Below are 17,718 nucleotides of genomic sequence, written 5' to 3'. Positions count from 1 at the left end.
GGAGGGCGTGTGGGCTGATGAAGTCCGTGATGTCTTCGCAGAATTGTGTGCGTGGTCCCGGGGGTCTGTAGATGAGGGTGCCTCTGAGGGTGGTCTTGGGGTCGGTGTGAATCTGGAAGTGGAGGTGCTCGGCAGTGTTGAATGCGTCGATGGGGTCGGTCGAGATGCGGATGGTGTTTTTGTGTACGATGGCGATGCCTCCTCTGGTCTGGTTGACGCGGTCCTTCCTGATGATCTTGTACCCGTCCGGGATGGCGATGGCGATGTCGGGGGCTGAGGAGGCGTTCATCCTGGTTTCCGTGAGGAAGGCGATGTCTGGAGATGTAATGTCGAGGAGGTTCCAGAGTTCCACGGCATGTCTGTGAACGGAGCGGGTGTTGAGCAGGATGCACTTGAGGTGGTTGCTGCTGTCCGTCTTGGTGGGTGCGGTGCAGGTTCGGAGGCAGGAGAAGTTGCAGGATCGGCAGTGGAAGGGTCCATGGGTGCGTCGCGGGGATGCTCGGTAGCATCCGGGGCTTCGGCCGGTGTTGAGTGCGTTGAGTGTGGCGTCATCGTAGGTCCGGCGGGTGGGCTGGCTGCTGCGGGGGCCGGGGGGTCCGGCGCTGGGCGCGGTCCAGGCGCGGACGGGCGCAGACGGGCTTACCTTTGGCGCACCTTCGGCGCGCTTTGGGCACGCCCGCTGCGCATCAACGCTGCGCGTGCGCACGGTCGCCATTTATGGCAAAGTGCGAGGGAGGGAGGAGCAGCTGGGAGGCGGGAGCGGGGAGGGCACAGAAAGAAAAGGGGGCATGTCCGATCACTCGGCGGCGGAAAGTGGGGAGCGGGGCGGGAGGGCACAGGGGGCAACAGCGGTGTCATTGAGATGTCATCAGTGATGTCATGAGTGATGTCACTGACCATGTCATGAGTGATGTAATATGTGACGTCTTCAGCAGTGCATTGCGGGGGCGCGAGTTATAGTTAGCTGAACTAACTATAACAGGGGAATTTCTATGGTTTTGTACGAGTGAAATGTCCAGCTAACTATAACACCCCTGAAACCTATGGTTTTTTCTGTGAATTTCTAAGGTTTTTTAAATGCTAATTCCTAACTATAACGTGCCTGAAACCTATGGTTTTTTAAGTGAATTTCAAAGGTTTTTTAAATGCTAATTTCTAACTATGCCTACAGAAATAGGACATGTGAAGAAAGAAGAAAGAAGAAAAAACACACGGAAAGAAGAAAAAGAAATGCAACAAAAGTCCTCAAAGACAAAGAAAAGTGCCGGAAGAAGGAAGACGTGCAGAAAGAACAAACAGAGGAGGAGAAAGAGTCTTTGATGCAAAATCATCCTGTACCTCAACTTTTTCAGATGGGTACTGGTGTTAACTGACTCTGACTAACCAGTCCTAGAGCCAGCGCTATGCTAAAAGACATTTAGAATACAGGTAAAACACCTACATACACTAGGGAACACTATGCGTTGGGGTACCCCCGTTATTAGCATGACCTCCTCTGTAAGCCCCAAGTATATAATAGGGCAGGGGGATTAAAACTGCCTCTTAAAACGCACCACATGGCGCGTTTGCACACTGGTGAAGGGGGGGCTGAGCTGACGTGTGCAAACACGCCCTATGGCTGTTTTAATTTGGGGGATAAAGTCCCCTTGAATCCTGAGTGTCCCTTGGGTACAACTAGCCCATCAGGTATCTCTAGTTAGAACCACAGAGCTGCATTGCAGAGAAAATGGGCATGGCCTGGACCCCCTCTCTGCAACGCAGCACAGTGCTGCTTACTGGAAGCACCTGGTGGACTAGTTGGCCCCCATGGGCCCTCAGGATTGAAGGGGAATTATTTCCCCAACTTAAAACGTGCCACAGGGTGTTTGCACACGTCACCTCAGGCCCCGTCCCCTCCCTTCACCACTGTGTAAACCCGCCCTGTGGCCATTCTAAGTTGAGAGATTAAGTCCCCTTGAATCCTAAGGGTCCCTAGGGTCAAACTACCCCACTAGGTACCTCCAGTAAGCGCCACAGAGCTACGTTCCAGAGAGGTGAAAAAAGGAGAGTGGCCTCTGAACACCTGTCTGCGACGCAGCTCCCTGGCGCACACAGGAGATACCTGTTGGGCTAGTTGGCCCTTATGGACCCTCAGTATTAAAACGCGCCACGGGGCACGTTTGCACAGTGGTGAAGGAAGGAGGCGTGGCCTGAAGTGACATGTCTGCAAACACACCCTGTGGCACGGTTTAAGTTGGGGAATTAATTCCTCCTCAATCCTAAGGGTCCCTGGGGCCAACTAGCCCACCAGGTATCTCCAGTATGCGCAAGAGAGCTGCCTTGCAGAGAGGTGTTCAAAGGCCACGCCCCTTTTTACAACACTCTGCAACGCAGCTCCGTGGCACTTACTGAAGGTACCTGATGGGCTAGTTGGCCCCCAGGGACCCTCCGGATTGAAGAGGAATTAATTCCTGAACTTAAAACGTGCCACAGGGCGTGTTTGCACACAAATCACGTCAGGCCCTGCCCCCTCCCTTCACCACTGTGCAAACGCGCCCCGTGGCGTGTTTTAAGTTGGGGTATTACCCCCACTTGAATCCTGAGGGTCCCTGGGGTGCAACTACCCCACCAGCTACCTCCATTAAGCGCCACAGAGCTGCGTTGCAGAGAGGTGTAAAAAGGGGCGTGGCCTCAGAACACCGCTCTGCAACGCAACCCCCTGGCGCATACTGGAGGTTCCTGTTGGGCTATTTGGCCCCAAGGGACCCCCATTATTCAAGGGCAATTCGTTCCCCATCTGCAAACGCGCAAGGGGGCGCGCTTGCAGACTGCTGAAAGGAGGGGGTGTGGCATCCGGCGCGATGCCGGTATTTCTTTTTTTATTCTTTTAAAGGGGGGCTGCATTCTTTTTCTTATTTTTTGGCCCTGGGCCTGCCCCCTAATTTTTTTTTTTTTTTAATTACATTTTGGGAAGGGGGCCGCGTGGCCCTCCTCCCGAGGCCTTAATCAGCCCCGGGGACCCCATCCCCCGGGACATGGCCTTTTTTAAATTTTTGTTTTTGGAGGGGGGCTGCGTTGCCACCCTCCTCTGGCCACTGAAGGCCCCGGGGACCCCATCCCCCGGGGCCCGCCTATCTAATTTATTTATTTATTTGGGGGAGGGGGGCCACTAATAGCCCCGGGGACCCCATCCCCTGGGGCTGGCCCTCTCCGTTGGGGGCCGTGGGGGGTCCCCAATCCCCTCACGGCCCCGCCGGCTCCCCACCTCCTGCAGGAGCCAGCCTTGCTTTTCCACATGGGGAGCTGCTAACATGCAGCATCCCGTGTGGAAAAGCAATTTGGTTTGAATTTTGAAAGAGAGAGCAGGTTTCCCAAACCATGTTTGCTATGGCACGGCGGGAGTCGTGAGGCTCCCGCCCTGCCATAGCAAACAGCTGTGTCCCGGGGTGGGCACCCCGGGACACTGCAGGAGCCGGCCCTGGGGTTTGGCGGTCCCCAGGGCCATCATTGGCTCCAGGGGGGCATGCGGCCCCCCTCCCACCAATTTCGAAAGCCCCGTGGGGTGGTGGTCCTCGGGGCTGGAGGGGGGGGCCTTTGAGCCCCCAGCCATTAATTTTTGAAGACCCAGGGGGTGGCGGTCCCTTTGGGCCCCCCAACCCAAAACATACGTAGCCCCCGGGATTTGGCCCCCCCCAGGGGCAAATTAGCAACGAAACGCGGGAGACCGCGCTTCGTTTTTTTTTATCGGCAGGATCCGCGCTCCCAGCACGGATTTTGCGTGGGTACCCTGGGGTTGGCAGTCCCCAGGGCCATCACAGGCTCCAGGAGGGGGGCCGCGTGGCCCCCCTCCCCTTACATTGGCAAAGCACCGGGGGTGGCGGTCCCCGGGGCAGTGGGGGGCCGTCAGCCCCCTGCAAAATAATTAATAAAAGCCCCAGGGATGGCGGTCCCCGGGGCTTGGGGGGGGCCTTGGAGGCCCCCCACACATGAAAAACGAAAGCTCCTATTTTGAAAGTTTGGGGGTGATTTGTCAAGAGGGGCCCGAGAAAAAAGGGGGGGTCCCAAAACGTGTTTTCTCCATGCAATTTCCATAGGAATCTGTAGACAAGGCTACAGGTCGAACGGCTGAACGGTATTACCCCAAATTTGGCAGGGAGAAGGGCCTTGGTCTAGAAAGCAGGTTCTTTTTTTATTTGGTGTAAATCCATTCATTAATTTTGGAGAAATATCGAAATCTGCAGATATCGATATTTGGGAATTCTGCCATCTGATTGGCTGAGGCGTTACGAGCACGAGCTTGCTGCTTATTGGCTTTGAGCTGTTGCAACCACGAAGTGTTGGCAGCCATTTTGTGATTCCGTTGAAACGAGTAAGGGGAAAAAAGGGCGAAAAGAGTAAGATAGGAGCACTGTAACCTCTGTGGGGGAGTGTGAAGCGAAGTAGTCACTCCTACCGGTCTGAAAGTGCGGTGTTGCTCAGAGTGACATGGTGCTGAAATGAGATGCTGCTACACTCGGGTATGAAACCGAGAGCCTAAACCGTGAGCTTATTGCTGTAAAGTGATGTGGTCTGGTATTTGTAGCATACCTGTGCAAGTAGTGTTAGTAGGCGTTTATACCATACAGGGAGTGGGAAGCAAACTACTGACCTCTACCGTGCGTTTCTACTATACCGGAAGTGGGAAGCGATGTACTCATGCCTACTGGTGTGAAGACTCGGGGATCAAACCGAGTTTATTGCTGTAAAGTGATGGGCTCTGGGCACTGTAGCATACTAGCCGCTGTAGTATAACTGTGTAAGTAGTGTTAGTATGCATTTATACTATAAAGGGAGTGGGAAGCGAACTACTCACCCCCACTGGTCTGAAGACTCGGGGATTAAACCGTGAGGTCATTGCTGTTAAGTGATGTGCTCTGGGTGCTGTAGCATACCTGTGGCAGTGGTGTTAGTTTGCATTTATACAATACAGGGAGTGGGAAGCAAACTACTCACCCCTACAGGTCTCAAGACTCGTGGATGAAACCATGAGCTCATTGCTGTAAAGTCATGTGCTCTGTGCAGTATTCCAATGTAAGTCATAGTAGAATGTTAGTATGTAATGCTAATAGAATGTAAGTATGTAATGTTAGAATGCAGGGCTGTCATAAGGGGAATCTTGGGGAGTTTGTACACGGTGCTGGAGAAGACAGTTGCCTTGCTGTCTGCTCCTGTTGGTGGCTGTTTAAGCTGTCTTCTTTTCCTGCAATAAATCTACTTATCGGATCCACTGCTGTCTTCCTCTTCACTACATAAATTTGGCGGCGAGCGGGAGAATGTAAAAAGAAGGCAGCACTCAGCAATATTTTGAGCTTCCTTGCGTTCTGCTGAAGACCCGTTTTCTTGGTGAAGCTGTTTCTACTCATCCCAGGGTCGTTGGCTCATCGAACTATGTCATCCGACCTCTGGTAGGATTTAAATTTTTGGATTTTGGGCTTCCTCTGCCTCCACTACACTCTGGTTGCTGTACAACACGTGTGCAAGTAGTGTTAGTATGCGTTTATACTAATTCTGTAGTTATGCAGTAACCAATGCATCATGGCCCTATGGAGCGCTGTGGAAATTTAGCTTGCAAACTGAACATTATCTGCGCCATCTTGTCTCTCCCCAGCGCGACACACAGGAAAGCGCACGGCAGCCATTTTAGGCACCCTGGTCTCTCCCTGCTCATTGCCGATCGCCAGCGCGTCCCCCTGGCGCTGCAAGCATCCCCCGCGCGCCGGCCACCCCCGCTCTCTCATACACGGGCCATAAACCCTCTCCTTCTGCCCGACCCTGCCATGGAACCGCATCCCACGCCTGACCGACATCCCATACATGGTCATGCATCTCTTTGATAACCCCCTTCCTCTGCGCCCCATTGTCCGAACCGATCCCAGGCCATCACCTAGCCCTGCGGATGCAGTTTATTGCCCCTACTGTAAGGGAAACACCCTACATCAAAGGGATTACAGTAGATCAAGGCCCCCCACCCCCTGAGACCCGACCGGTCACACACACCCCCGGGAATTGGCGGAATATCCTGCTGTGTGATAGCCCTCTCCTACTGCGGGTGGGGTGAGAACTTCTACTGTAGCTATGCGTGGGATCGGATCTGAGCCAGGGATTCTGAGGATGTTCTTTCATGCATCAAAGTGATCTCAAGAATGTGCCATGTATGATAACCCTGCAATAAAGTCCTAAACGTGTGTATAAGAGGCCAAGTCTCAGAGATGCAGTTAGAGCACCTCGTGACGATACCTTGCTGTCTGATCTGATGTGTTCTGCTCCGACGGAATAAAACTTTGTTTCCTGCCTTCCAGTCTCCGGCGCCTGCCTCTTTCATTGGTAAATTATCGAATGGTATGAGAGGCGATTACCGCCGGGCAATACTTGAAAGGTTATCGACTGAAACTGCCGCTACCATTTAACAATTGGCGTCCCAAGCGTGGGGCCCATCAGCGACACGTGGATCCAGTGGGAGAGGTCCCGACGACAGAGTGAACGACTGCAACGATCGGGAGAGCTCCTGCCCGATAGACCCTCGTCTGGCAGCCGATCATCCGAACTTCACTGATTCCGAGCAGACCTCTCTCGAGCGATCTACGGTCCTGACTGGGAACCATCAGGAGTGCCGCGGCAATAACGGAGAATAGAGGACGATCGGGCGCTGGAGGCGGAAGACGAGAAACTGTCCACGCGGTCCGGGTAAGGTCGTGAAACACGACAAATTGCGAAACGATTGATTGATTGATTGATGGAAAAATACTAGTATTGCTTATTGATTGTTCTCTTTGAGATATTCGCTGTCTACAAACGGGGAGGAGTAGAAATACTCTCTCTCTCTCCCTTTGCAGATAGTGAAGGGTAGGTAACGCAGACTTTTGTCCCCGTTGTAACCCGTCGTGCCTATCTTTATCTCCCCACTGATTGATTGTCCGAACATTGATTGTTTTGAAGGATAGTGCTCTTTTGAGATATTCTCTGTTTGCAAATAACGTAGAATAGAAATATTCTGTCTAGTCTTTGCAAATAGTGAAGGGTAGGTAACGCAGACTTTTGTCCCCATTGTAACCCGTCGTGCCTATCTTTATCTCCCCATTGATTGATCGATTGTCCGAACACTAGTTGTTCGATATTGGTTCTTTGGAGGTATTCTCTGCTTACAAATAACGAGGAATAGAGATATTCTGTCTAGTCTTTGCAAGCAGTGAAAAGATAGGTAGTGCTGACTTTTGTCCCCGTTGTAACCCGTCATGCCTATCTTCTCCCCACTGATTGGTAGTTGGTTCTGCCCGGACCGCTTATTAGAGGTGGACCATCCGGCTCCACTGGAGGGCACCCCTAATAAGGACATGTTCACTAAATATGGACTAGTCGCCGTAGCTTATAGCAAGCTATGGCATAAATATACCAAGAAGGACCCCGAGAGTCAGTGGCCACTGATGGGATCCTTCGACGGCCATAAGATAGAAATGCTAGAAATAGCTCTGCGTAGCAATAAGACGACGCCTACTATGCTTGACAGTATCGGCATGTGGCGCAAAGAAGCAACACAACGGAAAAAGAGGGAAGAAGTAAAAGCAGAAAAGGAATTATGAAAGGCAGCTCACCTTGCCGCTAGAAAGTTAGAAGAAGAAATAAAGGAGAGAAGGGAAACCAAACTAAGACAGGAGCCCGAAACATCAGGCCAGTACCCTGTTAGGACCCCCTCTATGCTCTACCCTGAGTTGTCCTCTAAGCAACGAACGAATGACGAATTACTATTAGGTCCCCCGATCATTTACATGCCCCCTCCATACGCACCCTCCCAATCGATAGTGCAACACCCACAACCCCCAAACACGAGCGAAAGCAGTACAGGGGCCTCGGTCCTCACGGCCTCCGCGCCGGCCGAGCCTCTTGTACTGAACACAACGTCGGCAATAACGTTGGATGACCCTGAGATGAGAAAGAAAGATTCCACCAGAATGAATCGACTAACAAAGGATGAACGAGCAGGAATCGACAAGATAGTAGGGACACTGGTGGAGCGAAAGGAAAGTGAGGAGTATATAACAGACGTGTATAACTCGTATGCCGACAACCGCAGACGACACTTTGTCGTACGACTTTGTTATCACGCCCTGAATACATATGAGGATAGGTACCACGATAAAGGTCCCGAAGGCTTAGCGGCCCTATATAGGAAGGTAGACATTGGGGAAGAAGGAGAGGGTGATGTGACGAACCTCTTCACTCGTACACTCGAGGTCTATCGACACCTTAAAGAACACAGACAGACAACCAAAGCAGAAACTCCCATAGCGACTAAGCCCCAGGCAGGAAGGACTGATACCATGATGCCCATCAAAGAGGCCGCCCCCTACTGGGTCCCCCCACGAGGTCAGGGAACACATGACGACATCAACCACCAAGATGCGAAGGGAAGGGTTGTATATAATTGGGTCTACCAGCCATGGGACCGACAAGATATTTTGACCTTTAGAAAAACTCTACCCGACTTAAGAAAGAACCCGACTGCCTTCTACACCGAACTAGGTACAGCCTTAGGTTCAACAATAATGACTTTAGCAGATATCGACTTGTTCTTCGGGTTATGTCTGCCGGCTGATGTGTGGAAGCAAATCCGGAAAGTTGACCACGCTGAGCCGTTCGGATATACCTGGGTACAACTCGATACCATAGATAAACAGCGAGAACCGGGACAGAAACCCCCGAAAGCCATATTGGAGCTCCCAGACAAGATTGTACAGAAGTTGAAGACTCTAATCCCAGAAAGAAAGGTAGACTGGTCGATAGTGACGGCTTGTCGCCAGAAACCCCAGGAGGATGTGTCTGAATACTTCTCTCGATTCGAGACTGTGTTTTCCGATTATAGTGGCCAGGACATGACCACCGCAACCGGACATCACCTCTTTGTCCAGAATTATGTGAAGGGTCTGTCACAAGAAGTCTCCCAGAAGCTACAGACCAGCGAGAGTAGTTGGGCAGCCTCCAAACCCGCAGCAATCCTCCAGATGGCCCAATACTACGAAAACCAAAAGAATGAGAACGATAGGGCGTCAGAGAGGAAGAAAAAGGAACTGAAGGAGAGGGTAATGATAGCACAGTTGCAAGGGGTGACCATAGGAAGGGAACCCCCAAAAGGGAATCACCAACCAACCGCCCCTAGAAAGCTACCCCCTAGAGACCATACACCTGCACCCTACAACGGACGGAGAGACTTAGATGGGAACCAATGTGCGTTCTGTAGAGGGTTCGGACACTGGAAATCCCAGTGCCCGGTCCTTCTGGAATTGAACAAAAATAGGGACCCCAGAGACACAGCATATGACCCCAGAAATAGAGGACAGGGACGAGGGTACACGAACGACGCCATCAACTACAGGCCAGGCAGACCAAACACCTTTGATCGCCCCCGACAAAACCAGTGTCAGCAGTCCGACTATGAAAGCACCCATGACTTCGCATAGGACCGCCAGGGGCAAGGGAGGGATCCAGTCGAACTCCGTGTTGACCAGCAAGGTCCTTACGTCACTGCTAAGGTCTTGGGCACAAAGTCTCCATTCCTGGTAGATACTGGGGCGACACGTAGTGCGTTATCTAAACGACTGATTCCTAGGGCACCCTTGTCTGGCTCACACGTAACCTCAATAGGCTTCGATGGAACGCCCTCCACTAACCCCTTATCAGCACCAATCTCCTTTGACTTAGAAGATAACGCCACTGACACGACCTTTCTGCTCTCCTCCAACACCCCCGATGCTATTATGGGACTTGATTTGCTAAAACATTTCCGAGCTACCATCAGATGCTCCCCAGACGGAGTTCGAGTCATCCTGCACGATAACCCAGATCTGTTCAGACCTTGTCACACACGACGTATTCTCTCTATAACTGATGCTGACCTGTCCCTACTCGACACGTTACCCTCACATCTATGGGCTAAAACCGACTCAGATGTAGGGCGCATGGTGATCGACCCAGTACACATAACCGTCCGACCAGACGCAGTGCTACCAAAGCTTCCACAGTATCGAATATCGCCCGAAGGTGAGAAGGCTTTGGTGGAAATCATCCAGTCCCTAGTCAATGCAGGAGTGGTAGAAGAAGTAGTCAGTAATGTTTGCAACAGCCCTATCCTACCCATTGTAAAGAAGCAAGGCGAGGGAGATGAGAAAGCATACCGCTTCATTGTCGACTTGCGAGAAGTCAACAAAGTAGTCATACCTCAGTACCCCGTGGTCTCAGACATCACCACCATCCTCACCCTAATTCTGTCCACTGCCACCACCTTTACTGTTATTGATCTCAAGAACGCATTCTTCTCCATCCCCATCCACCCAGACAGCCGCTACCTGTTCGGCTTCACTGTGAAAGCTCGGTCGTACAGATTCTGTAGGGCACCCCAAGGCTACACTGAGAGTCCCAGCATTTATAGCCAAGCCCTCAAGAGACAACTAGATGCAGTCCAATTGCCCGATGGAGTGGTGTTAATACAGTACGTCGATGACATCCTTTTGGCGGCCGACACCACCCCACTTGCTGTCACGGCCACCATTCACCTCCTCCACTTCCTCGCGGAGAACGGTCACAAGGTCTCCAGGAAGAAGTTACAGTTCTGCCAACCCCAAGTGACATACCTAGGCCACCTCCTATCCAAGGATGGGAGGAAACTTACCCCTGACCGAATTCAGACCATCCTAGAAACCCCTGTTCCCAAAACCCAGAAGCAAGTGCGGTCTCTAGTAGGCCTCACCTCCTTTTGTCGACAATGGTTGCCAAACTTCAGTCTTATTGTAAAACCTCTGCTTTCCCTGCTGGCTAAAGATGTCCCCTTCCCCCTCCCCTGGACACCCGAATGCCAATCCTCCTTCAAAGAATTACGAGACGCCCTCTGCTCGGCCCCAGTCCTAGGAACCCCAGACTACACTAAACCTTTCTCCCTCTACACCCACGAAAGGGAGGGATGTGCGTTGTCTGTCCTAACCCAGTCCATAGGCCCTAAACAACGCCCTTGTGCCTACTTCTCTGTCACTCTTGACCCTGTAGCCAGAGCATTGCCCGCCTGCCTTCGAGCAGTAGCCGCCGCTGCTGTCTCTATCCGGCAAAGTGAGGGGATCGTGCTCTCGAACCCCCTCACTGTATTGGTACCCCATGCGGTTGACACCCTCCTGAACCAGACCAAGACTCAACACCTGACTAGCGCACGACTGACTGGTTACGAACTGACTCTGCTTGCACCCCACATCACATTGGAACGATGCACCACTCTGAATCCAGCTACTCTACTACCTCTCCCTGACACTGACCCCAATGCGTCCCCTATACATGACTGCGTGACCCTCACCGACGAACAGACCAAGAGTAGGGTTGACCTCCGAGATACTGCCTTCCCGGACCCTGACGGAGAACTGTGGGTGGATGGCTCATACATCAAGCTCCCCGATGGCACCACCTCAGCTGCCTATGCAGTCACCACAGCCCGAACAGTTGTTGAGACAGCCCGCATCACACAGCGATCCGCACAGGCGGCGGAACTAATTGCTCTCACACGAGCATGCATCCTGGCAGCAGGGACAACCGCAAACATTTACACAGACAGTCAGTACGCCTTCGGGGTAGTTCACCACTTTGGGCTCTTATGGAAAGAGAGGGGATTCTTGACTTCCCATGGCACACCCATCCTGCATGGAGATCTAGTCTCTGCCCTGACCGAAGCAGTCCTCCTCCCCACACGGCTGGCTGTGATCAAATGCCAGGCACACAAGAAGGTGACAGACATTATAGGACAGGGAAATGCACTAGCTGACATTACTGCCCGAATCACAGCCGAGAATAGGTCCACGACCCGTATGTACGTGACCAGGTCACAAACTGAGAAATGGAAGGATGCTAGGGAAACGATTAGGGATATCCAACTAGCCAGCACACCACACGAATTAACTGAATGGGCCCGGGTGGGATTGAAGGACGATGACGGTTGCTGGCGAACTAAAGACTCGAACAAATGGTTGCTACCTGACTCATACTTGATCCCCATGCTGACCATGGCACACTCCCCCGCACACATAGGGTCTGCCCCCATGATCGAACTCATCTCCAAAGTCTGGCACAACGACAAAATCCCAGACTCAGCCAAACGTCTGGTCCAACAATGCCTGGTATGCCTCCAACACAACCCTGGGAAAGGAACTGCTGTACCCCGGGGAGGGTTTGGGGTTCCCAATCACCCCTTTGAAGTCCTACAAATGGACTACGTCCAGTTAGAAAGGTGCCAAGGTTTGAAGTACGTACTTGTCGTTGTGTGTGCCTTCAGCAAGTGGGTGGAAGCCTACCCAACCCACGACAACACCGCTATGACTACCGCAAAAGTACTACTGAAAGAATTCTTCCCCCGATACGGCCTTTGTCGAATTTTGTGGAGCGACAACGGCCCCCACTTTGTAGCCAAGGTTATCCAACTCATCTTAAAGGGGCTGGGTGTAAAACAGAAGTTCCATGCGGTCTTCCATCCCCAATCTGTAGGCTTGGTTGAGCGACATAATGCCACATTGAAGCTTAAGATAGCAAAAATAGTTGCCACCACAGGACTGAAATGGCCAGACGCTCTCCCGCTAGCATTACTATCAATGCGTTCCACCCCCACCAAACACCACTTAACCCCCTACGAGGTCGTCTTCGGGCGGCCCATGAACCTTTGGACTGCACCGAAGCCAACATCCATCCACGACGTCCCGGACGTCCTCATGTCTGACTATTTGTATAACCTAACTAAAACGTTGTCTGTTATCCATCAGCAGGTGCTGCAAGCCATTCCCGATGTTTCCAGGGGCCCCGGACACAACATCCAACCCGGTGACTTTGTCTTAGTGTGTAACTTCCAGCGCACCAAGAGTCTGGAGCCCCGGTGGACGGGCCCCCTGCAAGTCCTGATCACCACCCGAACAGCTCTTCGAGTGGAGGGGAAGCGCAATTGGCTGCATGCGCACCACTGCAAGAAGGTATCATCGACCCTGACGACCACGGACAACATCACCGCCCAAGAAGAACTTCTGGGCAAAGACCGACCATCCCTGAGTCGCTGCCCAGATACAGAGACACTTGAATTAATGAAATATCCCGATCCCACTGTGCCATCCAAGGAAGGGTATAACCTACGACGAAAGGAGGGAACTTCGGCTAAGCAGACCACAAACTAAGTGGAAATCTCAGAGCGGTAGCCTAGTCACCTCAAAGGCCACCAGGAGAGAAACTAAACAAAGTCTGTGGTTCTGCCCGCTACCGAGTCCCTTGAAGGTGATGGAAGCGCCCGACATGAAGATGATGGAAGCAACCGGACGTCCGAAGATCCACTACAAAAACCCAAAGACTGACAGAATGCACAGCTCAAAGACTATTGCACTTTTCATTACCCTTCTCTTTTGCCTCCTCCTCATGGTCACCTTCTGGATCATGGAGGAGAGCACACCCGCTCATAAGACATTGCTGACCACCGTTCAACCTATCACCATGAAAGAAAACCATCTGATCTCACTTTCACCCCAACTCCGAGAAAGGCGTAAGGAGTTCTGGAATAACTCTTTTGTGCAGTTGCTCCACCAACACAATCTTGCCGCCAACGCCACTAATTGCTGGATCTGTGGATTGCTACCACATGCCACTGGACACTCTATCCCTTTCATCCCTTCACCTTTTTCTGTCCATGGTTCCTGCCTCGCCTGGCTAATCCTCCTGCAGGAAAGCTACAAGGACAATGCCACTTCCGACAAAACTGTGTCACACTTCTACCATGGGTTCTGGCTGAACAAAACTGGAAAAACTTCTGCCCCCTTCTGCCCTCTGAGATCAAACACTTCCTTTCACATGGACATCCCTGCCAAAGAACGAGTTGAAATGCAAGTGTTCAACAACCCAGCCAGACCCATCTTCCCTTACCTCCGGAAACGAACGGCCGCCACCCTAACAGTGGCCCTATCCGTCATCAACATCACTGGATTTGTGTGCCTCGAAGGCCTGGGGGCGCAGCTGGTGGGCCAGAGCTCCTGCCTCATCACCCGAACATTGGACTCAGTTGATCCACCCTCCTTTGTTGCCTCCCCGAATATGTACTTCGTCTGTGGTACTAAGGCCTACACCTGGCTTCCGAAAGGTTGGGGAGGCACCTGCTACATCGCTTTTGTCCTTCCTCCGACATATGTGGCTCCAGCAAACCTTCACCGACGGAAACGTGCCAAAGACCTTGTACAAGCCGACTCCACCGGAGCACAGTTCCTGGATGCAGTAAAGGGACTTGTTCCACTCTGGGGTCCAATGGCAAACAGCCGTGCCATCCGCCACTTAACTCAGGCAGTCGAGACGGCGATGAACATTACGGCTGGCATCCTCGCCAACAACACCGCCGAGCTTCAGGCCGTTCGCCTGGTGGCTCTTCAGAACCGCCTCGTTCTAGATGTGGTTCTGGCTGATCGTGGAGGAGCATGCCGCATCATTGGGTCCAGCTGTTGTACCTACGTACCGGATAACTCACCCTCAGTCTACAAAGCAATTGAACACCTCCACAGATTTTCCGCAGAGGTTCATCAGGAGCAAGAAGGATGGTCACTTGGGAGTTGGTTTTGGGACACTATTAAAGGTTGGGGATGGAGGCTGTTTTCATTTATCCTAATACCGATTGTGATACTATGTGGATGTTGCTTGGGGATTCAGTGTCTGCCACCTTTATGTTCGCTTTTTATGAACTGCATCTGCCCTAAGACTTTGAACTTTGAAGCGGAACGAATGAAAGCTCTGTATGAGGTGGAAGTTCGTAGTATTATGGGGATAGATCCGAACTAAACAAGCTGGCGAGATATGTTAAAAGGGAGGACTGTGGAAATTTAGCTTGCAAACTGAACATTATCTGCGCCATCTTGTCTCTCCCCAGCGCGACACACAGGAAAGCGCACGGCAGCCATTTTAGGCACCCTGGTCTCTCCCTGCTCATTGCCGATCGCCAGCGCGTCCCCCTGGCGCTGCAAGCATCCCCCGCGCGCCGGCCACCCCCGCTCTCTCATACACGGGCCATAAACCCTCTCCTTCTGCGCGACCCTGCCATGGAACCGCATCCCACGCCTGACTGACATCCCATACATGGTCATGCATCTCTTTGATAACCCCCTTCCTCTGCGCCCCATTGTCCGAACCGATCCCAGGCCATCACCTAGCCCTGCGGATGCAGTTTATTGCCCCTACTGTAAAGGTATTACAGTAGATCAAGGCCCCCCACCCCCTGAGACCCGACCGGTCACACACACCCCCGGGAATTGGCGGAATATCCTGCTGTGTGATAGCCATCTCCTACTGCGGGTGGGGTGAGAACTTCTACTGTAGCTATGCGTGGGATCGGATCTGAGCCAGGGATTCTGAGGATGTTCTTTCATGCATCAAAGTGATCTCAAGAATGTGCCATGTATGATAACCCTGCAATAAAGTCATAAACGTGTGTATAAGAGGCCAAGTCTCAGAGATGCAGTTAGAGCACCTCGTGACGATACCTTGCTGTCTGATCTGATGTGTTCTGCTCCGACGGAATAAAACTTTGTTTCCTGCCTTCCAGTCTCCGGCGCCTGCCTCTTTCATTGGTAAATTATCGAATGGTATGAGAGGCGATTACCGCCGGGCAATACTTGAAAGGTTATCGACTGAAACTGCCGCTACCATTTAACTTTAGGAACAACCTTGGGTTTTGACTTCAAGGGCAGCAAGGCCAAGTCAATATATAATTACCAAAACAAAAGAGATGCCAATGCTGCACAAAGTATCAACACAATACTTCAAATCATGGACTGAACAAAACAGTACCACTACAAACCACTTATTCCGTTTGATTTTAATCAACAATTTTAAGGGATCAGTGCTTCATTAACTCATTTTTAAGCACGGTCTTATTTACACAGAAAATAGCAAAAAACATAGCAAATAGTAAATAAGACCGTGCTTAAAAATGAGTTAATGAAGCACTGATCCCTTAAAATTGTTGATTAAAATCAAACGGAATAAGTGGTTTTTAGTGGTACTGTTTTGTTCAGTCCATGATTTGAAGTATTGTGTTGATACTTTGTGCAGCATTGGCATCTCTTTTGTTTTGGTAGCTACCATTTAACAGCGCCACTTCCCAGGCGCAGCTCATACTATGTCCCGGGGTGTGCATCCACGGGACATTTATGTTTGCTATTACAGGGCGGGAGCATGGCTTCCACCCTGTGATAGCAAATCCTTGTTTGCCTCATTGGAGCGAGAGGAGGAAAACCTCGTATCGCTTCACTAAAGCAGATCCGGATGGTAAAAACAGAAAAAGAAAATGAAGTGGGGTCTCACCCGTTCATTTAAATGAGCCCCCTGGTGGGTAATGTTCCGGGACCAATCCTATTATTATATCGCGGGGTCTCTGCCGCACTGGGGACCTTAATCTCACATGTAAATTAGGCACGGGAGGGCACGGCGACGTTTCGCAGCCTATGGGATCGCCACCTCCTCGGGTATTGTTTAGTAATTGTTCGGGGGGCTTTGAGGCCAACTCAAGTCCGGGGATTGCCACCCCCCGGGACTTTACTTAAATATGCAGGGTGGGCGTCGCCAGTCCCTGAAGCCTCGGTGGCCCTAGGCAGTGCCTTATTGGTTCTGTAATCACACGGGCAGTACTCATGGTGTTATAAAGTGATACACTAACAGAACCCTTGCAGTTGTAGAATTACCCAGGCTTCATTTATGTAATAGTCTGTTGGTTTATATTTGGTAGGTGCACCGCAAAATTAAAAATGTTTGCCCTCATAACCTCCTATCAACCGCTGATTTTCACAATAATCCACAGACAAGTGTTGTCAGAAAAAGAAGACCCATACACTCACTTATTTATTGGTAAAAAAATTACTTTTATTAAAACAACACAAATAAATGGAAACACAACTTTATTCGAACAAACAACAGTAAAACATGAAATAAGTGGGTGGGACTCCTCCGGAAGCAGCGTACAAAACCTGCAAGACAAAAAAGAAACATAGGTATGTGTGCCATGTCCAAGAGAAAAAGAAAGGTAGTCAGAATGAAAGGAAGAAAGTGAGAATGGGACAGAGAGCAAGTGGGTGGAAGGGAGAAGGGGAGGGAGAGTCAAAAGAACAGAGGGAGGAGGAGACAAAGCGTCGGCCTACTGCACCCAGCCCTCACTGTTCACCTCCCGTCACCCGTGTGTCGGGGACGCTGGGGTCCGCGAGAAAGAGTGCGGTCCAGCAAGTCTTTAAAATTAAACAGAGATATGAATAAGGCCAGAGATTACATTATTATCTACGGCAACATCGCTTGCCTGCAGCTGTGCACCCAGTCTGCTGCACCCCAGCCCCTTCCCCCGCACTGTGCTCAATTGCAGCTCCTGTACACCGAGGCTTCAATGCTCACCTGCCACAACCGGTGTGTCCAACGACGTGCCGATGCGAGCTCCAACTCCGGGGTGCCACTCTCAGGGTGGCACAGCAGGTCTCCGGTCGGGGACGGTGTCTTGATACCACGATGGAAGGCGTCAGAATGCCCAGGGCCTCATCACGGGCTGAGCATCCGCTCCGCCAATTATGGTGCCACTAACTCAGTGTCTGAAAAGGGAGAAATAATATAATGCTGGAAACGTCTTGAGGTAAATGAAGGTTTATTTCAATCCTAATAGAGAACACCAGTTGAGTACATCCTTCC

Source organism: Triturus cristatus, chromosome 7 (assembly GCF_964204655.1).
Source record: "Triturus cristatus chromosome 7, aTriCri1.1, whole genome shotgun sequence".
Classification (NCBI taxonomy): domain Eukaryota; kingdom Metazoa; phylum Chordata; class Amphibia; order Caudata; family Salamandridae; genus Triturus; species Triturus cristatus.
The sequence above is the reverse complement of the archived record's forward strand: the minus strand, read 5'-3'. Positions refer to the sequence as shown.